The sequence below is a fragment of the Eurosta solidaginis genome, chromosome 5 (genome assembly GCF_040869045.1).
Source record: "Eurosta solidaginis isolate ZX-2024a chromosome 5, ASM4086904v1, whole genome shotgun sequence".
In the NCBI taxonomy this organism is placed as follows: Eukaryota; Metazoa; Arthropoda; class Insecta; order Diptera; family Tephritidae; genus Eurosta; species Eurosta solidaginis.
In genome coordinates, this window is record NC_090323.1 from 92,604,971 (window position 1) to 92,628,582 (window position 23,612).

General features: G+C 39.0%; 1 protein-coding gene and 1 long non-coding RNA gene across 5 annotated transcripts in view; one reads left to right on the top strand and one right to left on the bottom strand.

Annotated features, from left to right (window-relative positions):
- simj (simjang) overlaps positions 1 to 23,612 on the bottom strand; it is a 501,009-nt gene that overhangs the window by 329,915 nt on the left and 147,482 nt on the right. The window lies entirely within an intron of this gene.
- On the top strand, positions 17,039 to 17,477 carry LOC137253869 (uncharacterized). Its single transcript, XR_010953905.1, has 2 exons — positions 17,039 to 17,205; positions 17,260 to 17,477. It is a non-coding gene; the product is annotated as an uncharacterized lncRNA (long non-coding RNA).

Here is a 23,612-nt window from a genome sequence, read left to right on the forward strand (position 1 = left end):
GATCCATATACCGCGATCATATGGATCTCATTTTTAACACGCTTTTATTAGCTTGGACTGTATGTAACGGAATCTTTGAGCTTAATTTTCACCGGTTTCTGGAAGTCTGATTAATTTTAAACTTTGCATACGTATCAAGGACCGATGACAATGCATTAATGTGATGGTGTGATGACATGAGGTCATAAGTTTGATTGCAACTTTGCACACGCATCAAGGCTCGATGACAATGCATTAATGTGATGGTGTGGTGACATAAGGTCAACGGCCATAAGGTCAATTGGCCTTATTACCACTTTGAATGAACCGTAGCGAGCGCGGCCTTGATCCACTTCCACTGTTGTTTCGGGATCCTGCCATCTTCGCTGCTCTCGTCTATAATGCCAATGATCTGCCAACCCTAGGCAATTTCGGCGAAATACCGCGTCCAGCCTCCCTACGTCTTGGCCCTATTCTGTGCCGTGGGGTTGGATTCATCCATGGACCGCTGGCGTTTCGAGGTTTCATCACTCTCGACTAAAACTTTTAAAATTACTTGAACTAAAAAATTAGAAATAAATAATAGTTTAAAAAAACTAAAAAAACACGCTTTTATAGCAAACCGAACTAAAAAATAGAAAATAATTTTCAATTAAAAAGAATTTATATAACAGTAGTAGAAGGTCAAACAATCGTTTATAGTTAATCAACTCAAAATAAAATTATAATAAAATTTAAGTTATTAACAGAATAATTTAATTCACAGTAAAAAGCGTGGGGTGCTTGATATTGAATGTTACCATCATTCTACTGGCAACTATCTGAGAGGAAAGATATGAAATGTAGTCAAATGCACCCCACACTTTTTACTCTGAATTAAATTATTCTGTTAATAACTTAAATTTTATTATAATTTTTTTTTTTTGAGGTGATTAACTATAAACGATTGTTTGACCTTTTACTACAGTTATATAAACTCTTTTTAATTCAAAATTATTTTCTATTTTTTAGTTCGGTTTGCTATAAAAGCGTGTTTTTTAGTTTTTTTAAACTATTATTTTTTATGCGCTAGCAACCTATTGCAGCAAATGTATGAAAATACATATATACGTACAAACCGTGTGAATATTGATACATTTTTTTTATTATAATTGCTATTACCGCTGTTGATATTGCTATTGGTTGAATATTGGATTTTGAAATATGCCATAAAGTATGAATTCCGTTTAAAGTTTATACGTTTAACAATTTTTGTTGTTATATCGGCCTACTGATTTTAAGATCGCGGGTTCGAATCGAGCTCAAGGCCTAACAATAATTTTTTATCATTATTATTGTTATGATAAATTTTTTCTTAATTGAAAAAATTTTTAAATTAGAATAGAAGAAAGAAAAAATTTTAGACAACTGCCAAAGCTCGTTGTATAGATCCATTTCGGGAACTGCTAAATTCCTTCATCGGCAACGTTTAGGCGCCGCTGCTATAACCATTCAGCCATCACAGCGGTTTTTTTGTTTGTCTTCATTAATCCTACTTCTATTCTGTTTCGTGCCAATTGATATTCACAACACTGCGACATCTGTTGCAGAATGGCTGTGAAAATTGGACTTGTTTGTTGGCAATGCCGCCATAGTGTCATAATTTATTGACACTTTTTTCCCCGTGCTCTGGGATGTATTAACAATTTTTGGTGTTATATCGGCCTACTGATTTTAAGATCGCGGGTTCGAATCGAGCTCAAGGCCTAACAATAATTTTTTATCATTATTATTGTTATGATAAATTTTTTCTTAATTGAAAATTTTTTTAAATTAGAATAGAAGAAAGAAACAATTTTAGACAACTGCCAAAGCTCGTTGTATAGATCCATTTCGGGAACTGCTAAATTCCTTCATCGGCAACGTTTAGGCGCCGCTGCTATAACCATTCAGCCATAACAGCGGTTTTTTTGTTTGTCTTCATTAATCCTACTTCTATTCTGTTTCGTGCCAATTGATATTCACAACACTGCGACATCTGTTGCAGAATGGCTTGCCAACAAACAAGTCCAATTTTCACAGCCATTCTGCAACAGATGTCGCAGTGTTGTGAATATCAATTGGCACGAAACAGGATAGAAGTAGGATTAATGAAGACAAACAAAAAAACCGCTGTGATGGCTGAATGGTTATAGCAGCGGCGCCTAAACGTTGCCGATGAAGGAATTTAGCAGTTCCCGAAATGGATTTATACAACGAGCTTTGGCAGTTGTCTAAAATTTTTTCTTTCTTCTATTCTAATTTAAAAATTTTTTCAATAAATAAAAAATTTATCATAACAATAATAATGATAAAAAATTATTGTTAGGCCTTGAGCTCGATTCGAACCCGCGATCTTAAAATCAGTAGGCCGATATAACAACAAAAATTGTTAATACATCCCAGAGCACGGGGAAAAAAGTGTCAATAAATTATGACACTATGGCGGCATTGCCAACAAACAAGTCCAATTTTCACAGCCATTCTGCAACAGATGTCGCAGTGTTGTGAATATCAATTGGCACGAAACAGAATAGAAGTAGGATTAATGAAGACAAACAAAAAAACCTCTGTGATGGCTGAATGGTTATAGCAGCGGCGCCTAAACGTTGCCGATGAAGGAATTTAGCAGTTCCCGAAATGGATCTATACAACGAGCTTTGGCAGTTGTCTAAAATTTTTTCTTTCTTCTATTCTAATTTAAAAATTTTTTCAATTAAGAAAAAGTTTATACGTTTATATAATTGAGCCCTTGATTTTGAAAGTGGTATAAGTCATATTTCCTTGTTTCGAGATATTTAGAGTTTTGCATTTTAAAGGATTAAAACATATTTTCGTATTATGGAATATGATTTTTCGACAGTAAAGTAGTGCCAACCAGGGGCGTAGCGACGGGGGAGGAGAGTCATTTACAATTCAAATATTTGATGTTTTATGTCTATGTTAATAAATTTCTTTATAATTCTGCTACGTATTTACTTTGTTGGTGATATTATATTTTTAATATGCAAGCATATGTATGTACGAAGTGAACACATATATATTTTAATCATATTCTGTTTCATAATAATTCTGCAATTTATTAAATATACAAATGTACATGTTAACTTTTACTATAATTTCATAAAGAAGTTTCCTTGTAAATTTGCCTAACGACATACATATCAGAGAACAGCAAAAATCGAACGCAATAACGGCAACATGATCGTGTTCAATGATCCAACTTGCTTAAACGAACATAATCGACATTGATTTAAAATCAACCAACTTATTGCATGCGTGAATATAATCAATTCAGGCATTTGTTCGTTTGCCTGCGATTACGTTCATCGGAATGAAAAGGCAAATATTTTTAACATTTAAATAATGTTAAATTTATAGCATTTTTTTGAAGTACACAATTCCTATTTTGAAATATAATGCAAATTTGATATTATTTTCCATGTGGAAAACACATTATTATAATGTAATATCTACATTTTTTTGCATGTCAAAAATACATTTCAAAAGTGTAAAATTCAAATTATTTGATAAATGAAAAATAATGTGTTTTTCACATTTTAAAATGTAAAAAACACATTAGCGTTTTTCCGTGTAAATATGACTTTTTTAAATTAAATTTTTTTCTTTTCGATCAGTTTCTTTCGCGCCGTTTTGTCATCATTAGGGTTGTTGGGATTTTTAATATTCGTTTTATGCCCGGAAATCCTCGTTTTTATTTTCGATTTAGTAGTCCCCACATATACTTTGTCGCATACGTGGGACCCGTCACCATTACATAGAATTTTATATATCAAGTCCGATTTCTCATATTTATCTATTCTACTCTTGGTATTACTGAAAATTTGTCGCAACGTATTATTGTAGGTAAAGGCTAAATTACATTTCTCTTTGTCATAAATATTTGAATATTTTATTCTGTTAGACAGGCCTGACACATATGTAGTCGATTTATATATTTTATTGTTTTCGGCATTTTTCCTCGTAGTGGGTTTCTTATAATAATCTCTTATAAAGTTTTTTATTTTCCGTGTGAGAAATTCATTAGAATATTTATTATTATTTTAATGTTACTTCATCGCTGATCGAGAGAACTCTGTTGATAAAATTTCTGGCCCTATTGACTATTGTAGATTTGTCATGTTTAGAATTAAAGTTAATTAATCTACCTGACGCGGTAGGTTTTTTATACCAATCAAAACATAATTGGTTATTCTTTTTTATAACAACAGTATCGAGAAACGGTAGTTTTCCATCCTTCTCCACCTCAAATGTAAATTTAATACTCCTGTTGTATCCATTTAGAATATTTAGCAGTTCTTCCACCGTATCAGTTTTCACAATCGCGAAAAGGTCATCGACGTATTTGGTAAGCAAACGTGGCTTATAAGGGGAGTCTTCTTCAAATTTCTCCAGTAATTCTTCCATTACAATGTCTGCTATGACGGGGGATGCTGGGGAACCCAAAGGCATACCGCAACGTTGCTCATAAATTTTATTGTTTAATTTAAAATATCTATTATCTCTAATGCAGAAATGAACTAATTCTAGAAAAAGTTCTTTTGTGAGTGTGGTGTGGTTCTTTATCTGGTTCCACTTGGATGCTATAATTTCTAAGACATGATCTACGGGAATGCTGGGGAAAAGTGAGATGACATCAAATGACACGAGACCCTCATCATCATATATGTATGTATCTTTTATTTTGTTTTTAAATTCAATTGAGTCTTTTACGGTATATTTGGACGATTTGGTTATGTTTGTGAGAATATTAACCACATACTTGCATAAATTGTACGAAGGGGAGTTGACAGACGAACAAATAGGTCTCAATGGGATATCTGCTTTATGAATTTTGGGCAGGCCATATAATCTAGGCGCATTGGACGTTTTGCTTATTAGTTTGTATTCTCTTTTAAATATAACTTTGTTTTTAAAAAATTTTTCTACAATCTCGTTATTTTTGTCTTGTAATTTATTAGTGGGATCTCGTTTCAATACCCGGTATGCCGAAATGTCATTTACCAAAAGTTGTAACTTCTTTTCATAGTTCGAATTATCCATTAAGACGGTAATATTGCCCTTATCTGCATTCAGAACCAATAAGTCTTTGTTGTTTTTTACAAAAGTTTTGGCCGAGTGTAGGGTATCTAATAGAAATTTGTCGCGCGCGCTATTTTTGGTTTTCTTAAGATGATCCCTTATAAGTGTTGTTAGATTATTCCTCTCAATCTCTTGCTGCTCTTTATCTTTGATAGTTTGAATGCAGTCTTCTCCGTCTGCTATCACCTTGAATAAAGGGAACCCACTCTTTGTCATTGGCAAAGAGTATTTTGGACCTGTCTTGGCCGGGCCACAGCTCAGGGATGGTGCCGGTCAATATTTAATGTAGAAAAGAAGAAAAAGTTTGGTATTAGAATTTTAATATTCACAAATAGTCTTTATTGAAGATAAAGATTAAACAATTTATATATATATATATTTGCAGGTTACCTTTTAGTTGGTGAAGCTGGAACTACGGCGGGATACGTCCTTTCTCCTTGATGTGTGAAAACAAGTGAAGTAAAAGAACATAACAGGTCAATACCGCTTGCCAGTCAAACCGTTTATTTATTCCAGCGATGTTCATTTGTATGGTTAACATATACAATTTGACCGGCACTGTTAAACAATATAAGAAAAATGCGAGGGCGACCTTTTATGTTTGGAGTTTGGGCTGTCGGCCTAAACATGCCGGCCCCCTTGCGACACGCAAGATCTATTTGGACCTTAAATTAAGTTTACAACTATTTTCAGCTTAAGTTCCGCTTGAGCCACCTAAAGGAGAAAATTGTAAAATAATAAATGAAGGTACACATGGTTCTAATTCAGTGGCACATTTATTTTCAAATTTCATACATTTATCTATAAAATACGTCATTGCTTATGTGTATGCATAAGCAGTATTTAAAATTAATTTTTTTGTAAAAAGTATATATATAAAATTATTCAAATTTACTATAAATTCAATTATGTTTTTTTTGTGTAAGAAAAGTATAGTATGTATAGTATGAAATGCAATTAATATATATATATATAAATCAATTTAGCAGGCGCCAGACAATACCCAGCCAAAGATGGTATTCTGTGCCAACAGGGGCCCCAAAGTCCCGGCTGGTATGGCGCCCAGCAGAACCTTTGGGACCACGTCTGCACCGAGCACCAATCGGACTGGGGCGGCGTTGTAAAACCGCGGGTCTGCGAGCCTGATATTTGCATACGGCGTGGCTACCGTTGCGTCGAGGCTAGTTAAATGGGTTTGCCTCTGGAATTGTGGCAACGCCACAGCATAGGTGGTAACGGTTGCCGTCTGCCCATGCTTGCCCCGCAGCTTGATAAAGCACCCACGCCGATCGCCCACAACCATCACCTCGAGGCGGAGTTGGCGGACTAGATCTTCCGCGATGATAGACGTCGCAGCGCATGGATGGAGAAGAGCTCGCACCAGGTGCAAACGTCCACCCGACTCGACCCTAACGACGGCAGTGGGCGCAATCGACGTGAGGCACTGGATCAACCGCGGCGGTGCGCGTGGGTTGACAACCGTCCCAGCCCGGAAACCACGAGTTGGATGGAGGTGGAATGCGGATGATTCCACTCTCCCACTATGATGTGTATGCTGCTTACGTCGATTTCTTCTTTTTTGGCTGTTCTTCTGCGGTTGGAAAGTTTTCGTTTCCAATCCGCTTGCGATCACCTCGTGTTGAAGTAGAGGTCGAAAACGGCGCGGTTGGAAAGTTTTCATTTCCAATCCGTTCATAGAGGGTGGGTGGAATGCAGATGATTCCACTCCACTTGAGACCCCTGGGCGGAAAGCGGACGTTTCCGCTCCAGAGGACTCTGCTTCGACCTCGGATGCATCGATGGAGAGGGTGTCGCTTTCCTCGGTGGTTCTCTGTGGCCTGCGATGCCACGTGTTTTGTGCCCGGCGCGTCGTGTCCCGAACTTCCGCGATATGCAGCATGGTGTGGTGGTCATCCTCGCATTTCTTGCACCGCCCCTCGTGTGTGCAATGAGCAAACAATTGGTGCAACAGCGGTGTTTAATAACGAAATACCACCTTTTTTCCGTTGTGCTATCGCGGAAGATAGGGCACACCCTAAGTGGATGTTTCTTTTCGCATAGGCGGCAGGCTAAAGAGAACCCCTTTGCCTCAGCTGTTTTGCGAATTGAAGTGAATCGCGTCATTTTTCTGAAAAAGAAAATAAGTTGTTCTAATTTCATCGACGTAGCGAGCGTATTTCGGTTGGCGAGCAATTCTGACAAGGTAAATGTAGACTTCACCTTATAAGGGGTTGTTGGTGGAAGCAGGGTAAAGTATGCGATAAATAAATACGCGATGGATGTATTGTAGTGTAGTATAACTGCTATTCATTTGTTTTACAAATGATACCCTCGGACCCCCAAGACAGAAACAACGCCAACCCAAACATTACCAGGAAAGATTTTCATGTCTAATTTATACATTTCCAAGCATTTATAGCATTTATTTTTGATTACTAACTCGTTTCTCAAAAATGTAAATGTCTACGTCATGCTTTTCCGTATGTGACGCATGTAGCCTTACGGATAATTGATGATGTGTCAATACCCTTACGCTACCGTACTAGTGAATCGATTGGTTGCAATATCGATATATTGCATATTTCACTAACTTCAGTTCCGGATTAATTAATGAAACGAAAAGAAAAAAAAAACGTGCGGGAGTGAATTCTTTCTTAAAATTGTAATTTTAATTAGTGCGTGTGCGGGCGAGTAATGTAAATCGCTGCCAATTCCATTGCATACACCCGTTTTTATCGAAATAAAAATAAAAACAAAAATAAAATAAGTAACAAAAAAATAAATTACGGAAACAAAAATTTTTCAATTAAGGACACCCTAATATAATGCACGGCACATAGCACAATTCCTTTTTACTTTTCGAAGTAAAAAGTTTAAATACAAAACAAAGAACAAAAAATTTTCCAATAAAAAAAAAAAAAAACAGAGGACAAATTTCGGATTGCTCGGCTCACCCTAATGCAACATATTGAAATTAAGTATTAAGGGTGTATGCAATGGAATTGGCAGCGATTTTGTTTAATTTAAGTAACGTTGCCTTTGCCATTGTACTATCCTTTTTTTCGTTTCCTCGCAACAAAAATAAAAAATTATGTTTATGTGAGCACCCTTATATATAATGCATTAGGCAAAAAGAACAAAGGAAATATTTATTTGAGGGAAATTTCATGATGTAATATGTGGTTTGCGAAACCCCGAACTTTTTTTTTTTGATTGTTTAAGTAGACCCGAAATTTTTTTCTGTCATGATTCCATGCAGTCCAATGCACATAGTCATTGTGTATATGCCTGTGCAAATGTTTTCGGTGGCGACTACCTGATAACCTCAATTTGTAGTGAGTGTGTAAAAATCGCATTAAAAAATTTAAAACTTAATTATAAAAAGTGTTCATCAATTCTAGAAAAATATTGTTGCTTTTATAAATGAAAATCACCACCCATATGCGCAAGCATGTATGTACATGTACATATGTAATATTAGGCTGCATCAAAAAAAGAAATTTTTGTTTCCACTATGAGTTTGTTGAAGTTGCTTCGTTTTGGTTAGGAGAAGTTTTGATGTTGTGTGGAGATTTTGTAACTCCACTTGTAGCGTTACTGCTGAAGATTAGGGTTTGACGTGTTTTCGGTTTCCGCGGTATAGGGTGGTAGTAATATTAGTTTGACAAGTGGTCTTGTTACTTGCCCCCTTTCAGTCCTTATATCCACAACGCGCACCCGGTTGTCTGAACCAGGGTGTAACCTTATCACACGCCCCAATCTCCATTCGTTGGGAGGAAGATTGTCTTCCCGTATAACCACCATATCTCCGACTTGCATATTTGATTTAGGATGCTTCCATTTTATCCGTTTCTGTAGTTCCGAAAGATATTCTGATTTCCATCTTCTGCAGAAGTTTTGATGTAATGCCTTGAGTTTCTGCCAGCGATTGACTATTGAGGCAGTATTTTCATCAACGCTGATTTCCGCTGGTGCTAATAGGTGTCCTTCAATCAGAAAGTGTCCTGGTGTTAGAGGCTCAAGGTAAGATGGTTCATTTGAAGCGGGGCTAAGAGGGCGAGAATTGAGACACGACTCAATTCTACATAACAATGTGTTAAATTCCTCAAAAGTGAATTTGTTGTTTAAGGCCACTTTTTTGAAGTGGCTTTTAAAGCTTTTCACTCCCGCTTCCCATAGTCCTCCCATGTGTGGAGCTCCTGCTGGTATGAAATGCCAATTTAATGCCTGATGGGAATATTTTGACAGGGTTTGGTTTCTTGCATCGGCAAGAAATTCCTTAAATTCAGTTTTTAATGCACGTGATGCACCGACAAAATTTGTTCCATTGTCCGAATAAATGTTTCTTGGACATCCTCGTCTAGCTACGAATCTTGAAAGAGCGGCTAGAAACGAGGAAGTGCTCAAATCACTAGTGGCTTCTAAATGTATGGCCTTAGTAGAAAAGCAAACGAAGAGACAAACGTAACCCTTTGAGGTACGACACCCGCGCCCACTGTAACTCTTAATATCGAAAGGCCCTGCGAAATCTACCCCTGTATTGGTAAATGCACGCGAAAATGTGGTGCGTTCTTGAGGTAGAATTCCCATGAGCTGATTTTGCGATCGTTTCTTGAAGATCGTGCAGATCTTACAATTATGAATTACGGATCGTATCATGGTTTTAACTTTTGGATTCCAGTATTGAGTTCTAATGATGCGCAGCATTAATTGGTTTTCACCATGGAGAGACATTTCATGGACAAACTGAACATACAGATCTGTAAACCTATAATTGTACGGAAGTATTATGGGATGGCGTTCAGATTCGGTAGTATCTTTGGATGCACCAAGTCGTCCACCCGTTTTCACTACTTCGTCTTCATCAAGATATGGAGTGAGCGAAAGTATTTCGCTTTTAGATCCAATTGGTTTTTTGGATTGCAAACTTGAAATTTCTGATCCGTAATATTGCTTCTGAGCAAGTTTTATTAAACGGGTTGTTGTAGTTTTAATTTCATCTGAGGAAATTAAATAAGATTCAGGTTGACTACAATCTTTCGTTTTAGAATGCGTTCTATGAAAAACCTGAGTATATATGAGATAACTCTTAAAGCCCTAGGAAGATTTGAAAACCTATCGAGAATATCATTAATATTGCTTGAAATTGCGGTTGCATGTGCTTGTACGCGTTTTTCTTCAATATTCGTGTTAAAATCCAAATCTTGTGTTGGCCACTTTTCCTTCTCTTCTTGGAGCCAAGAAGGACCCTGCCACCACAGAGAGTTGTTGACTAAATCCTCGGCTAGTATTCCTCTACTGGCTAAATCTGCTGGGTTTGTACCTGAATCCACATGATACCACGATGAACTTCCAACTTTGTCGACGATTTTAGTAATTCGATGCGCAACGAAAGTTGACCATGAGCACGGAGGTTTTCGTATCCAAGCCAGCACGATTGTCGAATCTGTCCACAGGTGAATGTTTTGTTGACCTAAATCAAGGTTAGCGCAGATAGATTCGGTTATCTCCGCTAATAATACAGCTCCGCAAAGTTCCAATCGAGGAAGTGAGATGGGTTTGACTGGAGCTACTCTTGTTTTTGCCAAAAGCAGATTCACAAATATGCCGTCGTTGGTTTCCACTCTCAAATACACGGCTGCACCATACGCTTTATCGGAGGCGTCGCAGAACCCGTGGATTTCGACCTTTTCTGTTGGAGAAAAGGCTACCCATCGCGGTATTCGCATTTTGTCGATATCCTTGTACGTATTGGTAAAATTTTTCCACCTGTCTAATGTTGAAGACGAAACGGTTTCATCCCAGCCAGTACCCTCTAACCAGATATTTTGCATGATCATTTTTGCCACGATAATTGTTGGGGCTAGCCACCCTAATGAGTCAAAGAGTTTTGCGATAGTAGATAGTATCGCTCTTTTTGTGGGCTCGGTGTTTTCTTCTATAGGGTTAGCTATGAAGTAAAACTGATCGGAATGAGCATTCCACCTAATACCTAGCGCCTTTACACTACTTGAATCTTCAAATTCTAAGAAATCTTCGCTCAGTAGATGAGCTTTGGGAATACCCTGTAATATTTTACTGGAATTGGAAGTCCATTTTCGTAATGGAAAACCAGCTGAACTTAAAACCCTGGAAATTTCATCTCTTGCTCTGATCGCAGATGCAATAGTATGCCCTCCCGAAAGAACGTCGTCGACATACATATTTTTTCGTAGGATATTTGAACCGATTGGATGAGATTTTTCGGAATCATCAGCCAGTTTAAGTAAAGTCCTTATTGCTAGATAAGGAGCACAATTGATACCAAATGTCACTGTTTTGAGCTCATACAGACTGATTTGATCATATGGACTTGAGCGGAAAACTATTCTTTGGTATCTTGTATGATTATGATCTACTAGGATTTGCCTATACATCTTCTCAATATCGCTATTGAAGACGTATCTGAAAAGTCGCCAGCGAAGAATTAATGTTGGTAGATCAGCCTGAAGCACAGGACCAGGAAGAAGAACATCGTTCAGGCTGACACCATTCGAAGAGCGTGATGAAGCATTGAAAACAACTCTAACTTTGGTAGAGATGCTTTCTTCTTTTATTACTGCATGATGTGGTAAATAGTAATTATCGACCGCATTGGCCGATTGAATTGAATCTAATTTTGACATATGCCCCATAGTCTCGTATTCTAGTATGACTCTATTGTACTCCTTCTGTAAATCGAGATTTTTTCTAAGTCGGGTTTTATTTTTATAGAATTTAGAGCACGCTATTCTTAATGATGGACCTAGATTTATCTCTCCTGGGAATTCTGACCTGAACGGAAGCGACACAATGTATCTTCCGTCAGAATTCCGCTGCGTTGTACGTTGATACAATTCCTCACAAAATGTATCTTCTAATGTGGAGGCTTTAGCTTTCGGCGTGTCTTCGAGCTCCCAAAATGACCTTAGCTGCTTGTCTAAAGCCACTTCATTGTAAAAGGATACCCGATTATGATTGGTTGGACTGGCTGCATCAGCACGACCAGTCAGTATCCAACCAAAGACAGTTTCTTGAGCTAAAAGAGTGCTAAGAATATTTTTTTTGATACCGTCTAATATGATTTGCGGATAAATATCCCCGCCCAGAACAAGATCAACTGGCTCATTCACGAAGAAACGTTTATCCGCAAGCACTAGATCAGGGATAGCTTGTTGTGTTAATGCACTAACATCGCATGTTGGCAAATTACCTGTCAAATGTGGTAGAACTAAAACTAAAGCGTCAATAGAAATTAGTGGGTCAACTGGGGACCGCAACTGAATGGCGCATGCCTCTTTTACCTGCGCAGAAACTGAATTATTGATACCCGAAACTTGAGCATGCATCTTTCGAGTTGGCAGGTTGATTCTTCGTCTGAGTCTTTCAGTGATAAAAGAGCATTCAGATCCCGAATCTATGAGAGCTCTGGCCGAAAAATCTGTACCATTATAATGAATGGTGACGCGAGCTGTGCCTAGTAAAACCCCTTTACTGGTATTAATAAAATTAGATTTTACAGTAGTTTTATTTTGCTGCTTTTTTTGTTTTGCAGATTCATTTTGAGATTGAGCTTGCTTTGAAGTGCACGGTTGCTCATCCGATAAATCTGCAGAATTATTAGCCTGTTTGGGTTTTTCCTTACTTGTCTGTAAATGCAGAAGGGTATTATGTCTTAAATGGCAGTTGCTGCAATTGTGCGCACTTGTGCATTTTGACATTGATGACAGACAGTTTAGGCAGAAGCTATTTCTTTTTATGAAAGCAAGTCTTTCATTGGTGTTCAAATTATTGAACTTTTAACACGCATAAATTTTGTGGTCATTGCTTTGACACATTTTACAAGTGCCTTTAGCTACACTTGCTTGGAAAGCGCCAAGTTTCTTTGGGGGATGTTCAGAGGCCTGCTTTGAGTTTTGTACCTTTTGAGGTTTTGTACTCTTTGTACCTCTTAAACCTGAGACTGATTCTAACGTTTGAAAACGATTTGTCAGAAATCGGTCCATATCCGCCCACTTGGAAGTTTCTGTCTTGTTTTCTACGGATTGTTCCCATAGCGAAAGGGTCACATCAGGAAGTTTAGTGGAACATAAGTATGTAATAATTGGATCCCAATTAGATATGTCAATATGATGACTTACTAACGAGGATATGCAATTATTTATGTCCCTTTGTAATCTTTTTATTGAATTACCGCATTCAGTTTCGACTGATTGAAGGTTGAAAAGAATCTTTAATTGGGTGTTGACTAATATTCTCTTGTTTTCATACCTGTCGCACAAATTTTTCCAAGCTATATCAAAACCATCATTCGTCAATTCGCATTTCTTAACGATTTCTCTGGCTTCACCTTGGGTTTTTTGTATGAGATAATATAATTTTTGTACTGGCGACAGGCTTTTATTTAGAATATAAATGGCCGTGAACATGTCACGAAAAGTTGGCCATGACAAATAATCACCTTTGAATATATCGGTATCACAAGGTGCTAAGTGCAAGTTGCGTGGCGTGAAGGCAGCATCGTTCTCCTTCTCTGCCTTCTCAAAATTTTTCCGCCAGGTCATTAATTTTTGTCATGCACCGCACAAAAACGGTATAGCATGATTTATTTTTCTTTCTAATTGCAGTAACGTCTTTAGCGGTAATGTCCTCGGCCACTAGCAGCTCATCGAAAGCAGCTTTGGCTTTATCCCACATGCACTTCAACTCCTGCTGCTGAATTTTCAGCGAATTTTTGGAGTGCTCGCTTGTGGGTTTGCTTAAGAATTCGATGTCGAATTCAATTACGGTGTCTGCTAGGCGGTTATATGCTTCCATATTGAAAATATTTTAAATATTACAAACAATGAATATTTTCAAAAATATTAAATGCACAGAGTCAGTATCTGTGGAATTACCCAATCTGCTAATATAAATTAGTTAACGCTTTCCACCAACAAAATCAACCCAACAAATTAAATTAATTTCTGACAAATTTTGTGTAAAATTACAAACGTAAATATTTATTTTGAAACAAGTAAACTCAAATTTAATAATTTTAAGAGTGATAAAACCAGTGGACTGTATGAAATAAATATATATACGTATAAATATACGTGTTAGAAACAAAAGTAATTGCTCGCCAACCAACTATATTTATGTACGTGTGCGTGTATATATGTATGTAGCACAGTATTATTTGAATGCAAACGCAAATGAAAACCTGAGCAAAACTTGGAGGAAAAATGTTCCGTCCAGTAAATAAACGCTCAAATTAAATTTTGTCTGTTTTAAAAAGTGAATTTAATTAAAAACCGAGTGACTTTTGTGAAATTAATTTTTCTCAAATTCAACTGTGATGAACCAAACCCAACAGTGAGGTTAATTACACAGTGCAGTGTTGTTGTTGTGGGCTGTTAATAACAGAGAAGTGCGAGTCATATAAATGTAAATTGAATTAATTAAATTTGAAAAATTACTTGCACTTTTCTATTAAGTTATTCCCAAACACTGTTTGTACAAATATTTGTGTGCAATAATGCAACAGCGAAGACCCTTAAGCCGTGTCAAATATTATTTACCGTCGGCGGCAAGCAATATTTGATGCTCAAAAAGGCATTTGTACAAATCAAATTTAATTTTGCTTTTGTTTCACAAGTCACTCGCGCACTTTTCACTTTCACTAATTTTTAATTTATTAACTAATGTGCTCACTGAAATAACCACGTACCTTTATATTTGTAGATGTGTCCTGATGAAGTGGATGAAATAATATATAAACAAATGGCTTTTATAAATTGCTGTGTTGTTGCTGCTGCCAATGGTCGCTTTAAATTCCCCACAAATAAAATACTGCTTCTGGAATACCAAGCACTATACCCTCAAAATTGGTCGCAAGTACAACAATATTTGAATTCCTGTGGTTGGTTCGCAAAATGGTCGCTTTAATAATATTTAAACACTTGTGCTGTTGATGCCAAAAATGGTCGCTTTTAGAAAAAACGGATTGAATGGACCAATGTCTTGGCCGGGCCACAGCTCAGGGATGGTGCCGGTCAAGATTTAATGTAGAAAAGAAGAAAAAGTTTGGTATTAGAATTTTAATATTCACAAATAGTCTTTATTGAAGATAAAGATTAAACAATTTATATATATATATATATATATATTTGCAGGTTACCTTTTAGTTGGTGAAGCTGGAACTACGGCGGGATACGTCCTTTCTCCTTGATGTGTGAAAACAAGTGAAGTAAAAGAACATAACAGGTCAATACCGCTTGCCAGTCAAACCGTTTATTTATTCCAGCGATGTTCATTTGTATGGTTAACATAAACAATTTGACTGGCACTGTTAACCAATATAAGAAAAATGCGAGGGCGACCTTTTATGTTTGGAGTTTGGGCTGTCGGCCTAAACAGGACCTAAAGAGAGGAGCCACAGAATATCTGTAGGGATCTTGGTTTTCGTAGTATTATGAAACCAATGGGGTATATTTTTAATGTTAAGAGATTGCCTATGTATGTTTTTGAGTTTCTCGAATTTTTGGTGGCGTTGTTTATGAATTTGGGTGTTATGCCACTTTTTCTGCAACTTACCAGAAACTTAATCGACTGTGTCAACTTAGCCAGCTGTTTTGTGCTTTGTAGGTATCGATTTGTGTACTTCTTGATCTCCATACCATACTTGCTTTTCATATGTCTGTATGTGTTTTTGTTGGTGCGGTGCGCTCTCCGTTCCATAACACAGCATTGCAGAGAAACTAGTCACTCTCCCAATTTATAAAATGTAGAAATTCTACAGCAAGAGAGGAATTACAACAAACGCTACATATTAGAGATGCTACACATCATAAATACACCCAGTGACAAACGCGTAAACTTCAAATCTGATACAATTGGTATTGCCTCTGCCTTTAGGCAGCTGATCAACAACAACAACAATAATATATAAGAGCATCTCCCACTGTTTACCAAAGATTTCACCTGCAGGCTGCAGCTGATATCACTTGAGCGGCGCTCACTACTCATTAGCTAACTTTCTGCTTATGTTCGTTTTTTGTTTATGATAACGGCTTTGTATTATTTACATTTTATTGTTATTTGCTTTGCACTGTTCGTAAACTTTTATTATTGTTACACTAGTCCACATATTGCATTCAACAATGTAAGTTCTGTACTTGTGCAAATGTGTATTTTTATGATTTTAATATGTATGTTTGTTCTTTTCGTACCTAGTCCTGATGATGACTTCAGATTGAAGTCGAAATATCGACAAATTAAATAATATAATTGTATATCAAAAATTTACGTATTGTGTTTTATTAAGAATATACAAATATTTGGCCTAGAGCTCGTTTATATTTAAAAAGTTATAATTCAAAGGCCGTAAACAACAAAAATAATAATTCCATTAAATTAAAGTAATGCTCAGGGATGTATAAATCACCCCTATTCTGCATTTCGATTACGTTCCCGTTCTACGCTCCGCTTCAATCGAAGTTTGGTATTCTGCATTACGACGGAATCGTAAAGAGAAGAGGAAGAGCAAATGATTTTTCGAAATCAGCTGTTGGTACGGAATGTGTGAACATTGGAACAAAATAAATTAAAGAAAATTTGCAAAAAAACACTGAAAAACGTTTATATTTTATTATCCACGCCATTTTGAAAAAAAAGCAATAGAATATATTGCCGCAGTGTTATATTTTTTTGAGTGAAGTGCTTTCATAATTGTAAGTGTGTTTTGTCGTTCTTTTGGCCACCAAGTTTTGTTAAAACGGATTCCTGCACGAATATAGTTGACATTTTCTGAATTTTAAGGATGCTAATTTCATTGCACTGGCCCAAAATACCTTATAAAGGTTTATTTATTCTTTCCGCAAGGATTGTTTACGTTTTCGCTTCACCTTCCTCTACGCCGGCAGCTTGCTTTGGCATATAACTGGACCCAACGAACAGACACAAATTATAGCTGTCTATTATAATGGAATCAATAGCCGCGGTATTATTTATGGAGTTGGAAAGCAACGCATACGAAAATTGTCAGGCGAGAATGGAAAGGCAAATATTGCGAGATTTGTGTAATACATTTGAGATGAGTGACGAATTGTAAGAAATTGAACTTAAAATTGGTAAAGTTTAATGACTTATTTTCTTATTTAGGTTCAAAAAAAACGTTCGACTTAACAAGGATGCTTTAAAGTATGTGTTAGATACTTTTGCGGGGCAAATACGTCCAAGGACTTCGACATCGACATGTTGTTTTTGACCTGGAAACATATAAAAAACAATCATCATCAAGCCTTCTACGTTTCTTAACAAGTTTTACTTACATTTTTGTTAAAATTCTGTTATAAATTAATAAAAAAATAAAAAGAAAACATTTTTCCGCCAACAAATTTGCAACTTAGAAAAACGGAACTACGATCGAAATGCAGAATACAAAAAATCGAACGATTCGAAGCTGGATCGAAAGAGATTGGAACACAGAATACCAAAATTGCCAAATCGAAAAAATTCCAATCCAAGTCGAAATGCAGAATAGGGCTGAATAATTCGATTTTTAATTTTAGTTTATATCAAACCAGAATCGCGATCGTTCAGCGAATAAGAATTTTAAACCAAATTAAAGCTATGTTGGTGTTACGATTTTGTCCTGAGCAGGCCACACTGTAAGCTATGACATGGCGCTTCCCAAGGCAGTCGGTTCTATGTACCGGAGCGACTCGGGATTTTTCCCGACCAAGGACTGTCATTTCAGTGTGACCCCATTTAATTTGTTTCGTCCCTCCCACAAATTGTCATCCTCCCAGCAGGACTGCTACATATTCTCTTACTCCGGGAAGGTATCGAACCCAATCCGGGTCCGTCTCCTGACCCCGGTCCTGAGAAATGGTTTTGCTGCATTTGCCAGAAAAGAATCTTTTTAGGACGGTCATACTCTGTTCAGTGTGTCTCGTGCAAGGGATGGTTGCATCGGACAGGTTGTTCTGGGCTTGATCCCAAAACCCGACGTCCACGTAACTTTTATAAATCTTTTGTGGCTCCTTGCTGCTCACGCCCAAGGGCGTCCCGCAGTCTACGCCTAAGCGTATCCCCACTACCTTCCAGCAGCTTCGCTGCTCAGCAAGCCTCAACAAGTACCCGCTGCTGCTCGCGCCCCACGGCGCCAACAACTCAAACAGCTGATACCACTCACAACTACTACCATCGTAGTAGAGCTGGTAGCAATGCTGAGCATCAGCCCCTGCCCCCGCCTTCTTCTTCCCCCCCCCCCCTCTTTTCTGGCAGCAATCGTGCAGGTCAGGGAAACAGACTCTTAGTCCCTGCCTCCGTTTGCACCGTCTGCCAGCACAGAATATATAGGTTTGCGACATCCGCTCAATGCAGCTCCTGCCTTGGGTGGTGCCACTTTCCTAGATGTTCTGGTTTCCGCGACGGCAACCCCTCGACGGGTTTCATCGCGCCATGTTGCCAGGTCGCAAACTCAAATCATCCGGGTACCCCAATGCTTGCCCAAGGGCGCCCAGTCCCAAGGCCACAACAGCAATTGCGTCCTGGCCTTCCACAACCTAGGCGTAGTCACCCGTCACTTACCCCTAGAGTGGCGGCGACACCCCTCATGCACTTCAGAATTCTGCAGTTCAACTGTAATGGACTAACTGGGAAGATTACGGAGATAGTCGATTTCATGAAGCGGCACAACAATCGCATTTCTGCGATTCAAGAGACTAAACTCACAGCAAGATCTGCATTGCAGACCTGCTCTGGTTATAATGTCCACAGGAAAGACCGCGAGAGCGGAAATGGAGGCGGCCTCGCGTTTATTATACTCCACTCTGTGCAATATTATATATTTGATCCTGGCATCGACCGCAGGGACAATGTCTTAGAACGTCAAGGCCTATCTGTCCGGTCAGGCGATGCAAATCTAGAAATCATCAACATCTACATCCCTCCTGTCACCTGTTGCCCCAGTGGATACCGCCCTAATATCGAGGCCTTACTCACTGGCAACAATCGCATTATCTTAGGCGATTTCAATGCCCATCACGACCTATGGCATTCAAACTTGCGGGCGGACAGTAGGGGTGAGATGTTGGCGGATCAAATAGACGAAACGACGTTCTGCACAATAAACGGAGACGCCCCCACACGTATGGTAGGAAGCTGTCATAGCTCGCCAGATATCTCAATCGTGAGCGCAGAACTCGTAAACTGCGTCAACTGGCAGCCGATGGTAACATTGGCATCCGACCACCTGCCCATACTTATTTCGTTCGAGCGTACCGCCGACTTCATCGTCACCGAAAAACGCACTTTCATAAACTTCAAAAAAGGAAAGTGGGAAGAATATAAATCTGCAACAGACAGCAGCTTTGCTGCCCTCCCTATCCCGACTGATGCCCGCCAAGGGGAGCGTGCCTTCCGTAAGGTCATTGAATCCGCCTCGGAACATTTCATTCCCGCCGGGAGAATTGCCGAAATCCGGCCCCACTTCCCGGCGGAGGCCGCGAGCTTAGCGAGGGAACGCGACCTTATAAGACAGCTTGATCCAGGCGGTCCCCAAATAAGGGATATAAACCAACGCATCAGATTGTTTGTGGACTTCCCGGCGGAGGCCGCGAGCTTAGCGAAGGAACGCGACCTTATAAGACAGCTTGATCCAGGCGACCCCCAAATAAGGGATATAAACCAACGCATCAGATTGCTTGTGGACGAACACAAGCGGGCGAAATGGGAAGATCACCTAAGAGGTTGTAACCTCTCTACCGGTGTAGGCAAACTTTGGTCCACCGTAAAGTCCCTATCGAATCCGACTAAGCACAAAGACAAAGTTTCCATTGCCTTTGGCGATAAGGTGCTGTCGGATGCGAAAAAATGCGCGAGCGCTTTCTGCCGACAATATATAATGCATCCTACGGTCGACAAAGATAGACGGAGAGCCAATAGACACGCACATAAACACAAACTCAGCGCGTCACCAATTACCATCACCGCTAGAGAGGTTGAGGACGCCATTGGTCGCGCTAAACCATCCAAAGCAGTGGGCCCAGACGGCATAGCCATGCCGATGCTTAAAAACCTAGGGAAAGAGGGTTTCAAATATTTAGCGCATGTCTTCAACCTGTTTCTTTCCACCTTTGTCATACCCGAGAAATGGAAAATGGTCAAGGTGGTCCCGCTACTAAAGCCTGGGAAACCAGCTAACATAGGTGAGTCATATCGTCCGATATCTCTCCTATCGCCAGTGGCAAAGACGCTTGAAGCCATTTTGCTCCCTTATTTCCAAGCACATTTGCAGCTAGCCCCTCATCAGCATGGCTTCAGAAAACTCCATAGCACTACCTCCGCGCTAAATGTCATTAGCACCCAGATAAATTGCGGTTTGAATCAATATCCCCACCATAGAACAGTACTCGTAGCGTTAGACCTATCAAAAGCTTTTGATACGGTCAACCATGGCTCGTTACTGCAAGACCTGGAAGGGTCTACCCTTCCCCCATGTCTTAAAAGGTGGACCGCAAATTATCTGGGTGGTCGGCAGGCATCGGTGCAATTCAGAAACGAAACATCAAAACAAAGGGGAATTAAACAAGGGGTGCCACAGGGTGGTGTCCTATCCCCGCTTTTGTTTAATTCCTTCACCACCGGAAGGAGTCACAATCGTTTCCTACGCCGATGACTGCACAATAATGGCCACAGGCCCAGGCCCAGAGATCGATGAGCTATGCAATAAAATAAACGGCTATCTCCCTGACCTCTCCAGTTTTTTCGCCTCGCGAAACCTGGCATTGTCACCGACTAAATCTTCCGCGACCTTATTTACCACATGGACGCCCCAAATGTCGACCATATTGAACATCCACGTCGATGGCACTACGCTACCGACTGTCCTACACCCCAAAATCTTAGGTGTGACGTTTGATCAGGATCTACATTTTGGTGCGCACGCAACCGCAATTGTTCCAAGAATTCAGAGCCGTAATAAAATCCTCAAATCCCTTGCTGGCAGTACTTGGGGAAACGATAAAGAAACGCTCTTGACCACATACAAAGCAATTAGCCAGCCGATTACGTGCTACGCGTCACCCATATGGTCGCCAAGCCTAAAAACCACCCACTGGAAGAATCTACAGGCCTGCCAAAATACTGCTCTCAGAATCGCCACGGGCTGTCTTCTTACGTCCCCAGAACACCATCTGCATAATGAGGCGAGAATACTCCCCCATCAGAGAAATGAGATGCTGACCAAACAGTTTCTGTTGAATACCCAGAAACCTTGGCATCCCAACAGACATCTGATTGACAAACCAGCACCGCCTAGGGGCCTAAGGAGTCATCTCCGTAAGCATTTTGAGGAAATACGGCACCTGAGAACCCAGCCGTATGAAGCGGAAAAACACAAGCAGGTCCTTGGTGAACTCCATAGACAGGCGTCGGACCTTTATGTCGGGAATTGCCCGGTGAATCCAGTACTTGAAGAAAAATATCCAGAACTCGCAGAAGAGGAACGCATACTCCCCAGGGAAACGCGTGTCACTCTTGCTCAACTTCGTTCTGGATACTGTAACAGGTTAAAGTCTTACCTATCCAGAATCAACCCCGACATACAAAATGTATGCCCCGCTTGCAATGTGTCCCCACATGACACCAACCTCTAACACCCCTTTCCTTATGGTCCACCCCTGTTGAAACGGCAAGTTTCCTTGGACTCCCGTTAGATGATATTGATGACAATTTGTGATCGGTCGCGGCTATTAGGTGGGGCGAGCATTGCTACAACAACAACAACAACAACATGCTTTTGAGTGCTAATATCCCGAATGTGCTTTAACATGCAGGACGCAACTTTTCCTGTGATCCTCTTGAGGCGATTGTTTCATCCCATGCGAACATTTTAGCATTTTCATTGTGGAAATTATGAAGCCCTAAATTGTATACAGTGTACTATCTCCAACGGACACCTCTCTTAAGCGGGCACCTCTCATAAACGGACAATTTTTTCAATACCAAAAAAATCCTTAAGCACCTTTTTAAGTTTTTCCCTTTTGAGCGGACAACCCTCCCATAACAGGACGCGGACACTTGCTTTTTACCCCAAAAGGCTTTTTAATTTCCCATAACCGGACAGCTTACAACACTTTTTTTTCATTTACTTTTTACCTTATTCGTACAGCTGTTGCTTATTCACTAATACGTGCATGGATGTAGGGGAATCCCCTAAATACGAAGAACCTGTTTTCAATACAGTAAAAAACATATAAATGTATGTACCTATTGCATACACGTCGTTAGTATCTTCTTGTGTGTGCACGTACGTGAATCGCAATGCCTAAAGTAGTGTTGTGTTTTAAAGACAAAGTTAATGTCATTGAAATTCATAGGAAAGAAAAACTAAGTGTACGACAGTTGGCAAAGAAATGTAAGATCAGCAAAACGCAAGCTGCTGGCATCATCAAAAACAAAGATCAACTTTTAAGTTTGTGGGACACTTACGTCAACCCGGAGAGAAGAAGGAGTCTGCTGAAGCTGTAGCATTATGCGTCATACCCACCTATGTAATACACTTGCGGCATTGCGCATCATGAACTTCTATGCCAAATATATTTTAGTAATAATCATATTACAATATTATACAACATAAATTATTGAACTAACCCAGCGGTTAGCTAACATCAATGGAATGCCGAATATGAAACCCTTGTCCGTTCACAGCTAATAAATTCTGCTTATTATTTCCATACAACCAATAATGGGAATTAACCAAATACTCACATTGATCTGCTGACTTTGCAAGCATGCATACAAACCTACATGTATGCATAGCATTAACCAAATTACTCGCATTGATCTGCTGACGATGCAAGCAGGCATACAAATCTACACGTATGCAAGCAGGCATACAAATTTACATGTATGCAATCATGCATACAAATCTACATGTATGCAAGCATGCATACAAATCTACATGTATACAAACCTACATGTATGCATACCCCATTACCAATGTACATATTTTTAGTTTATTAGTATTAAGATAATTATGAATGTATAGGTTAAGTAATTAACTATAAAAGGGAAAGAATTTATTTAATAAAAAGAATTAATGTTTGACTACCAAACCTTTCACATCTTTTATTCCAAATCAAACATTTCAAAGCCCAAAGGCCTTAATATTGATAAATTGTGCTACGAATGGTTTGTGAAGGCTCGAAATAAGAGCATTCCTCTGTCAGGCACACTTATAAGGAGCAAAGCTAAAGAAATTGCAGTGAGACTCAATTACGACGATTTTAGTGCATCATCCGGCTGGCTGGAAAGGTTCAAATTCGTCACAACATAACTTTCCGTACAATTTCTGGAGAAGCCGGTAGTGTAAACCAAGATGGCGTCAAAAGTTTTTGCGCAAAAGTACCATATTTGATTGAAGGATATGATTCACGAAATATTTATAATGCAGATGAGACTGGCTTATTCTTCTGAGCATTACCCGATAAAACATTTGCATTAAA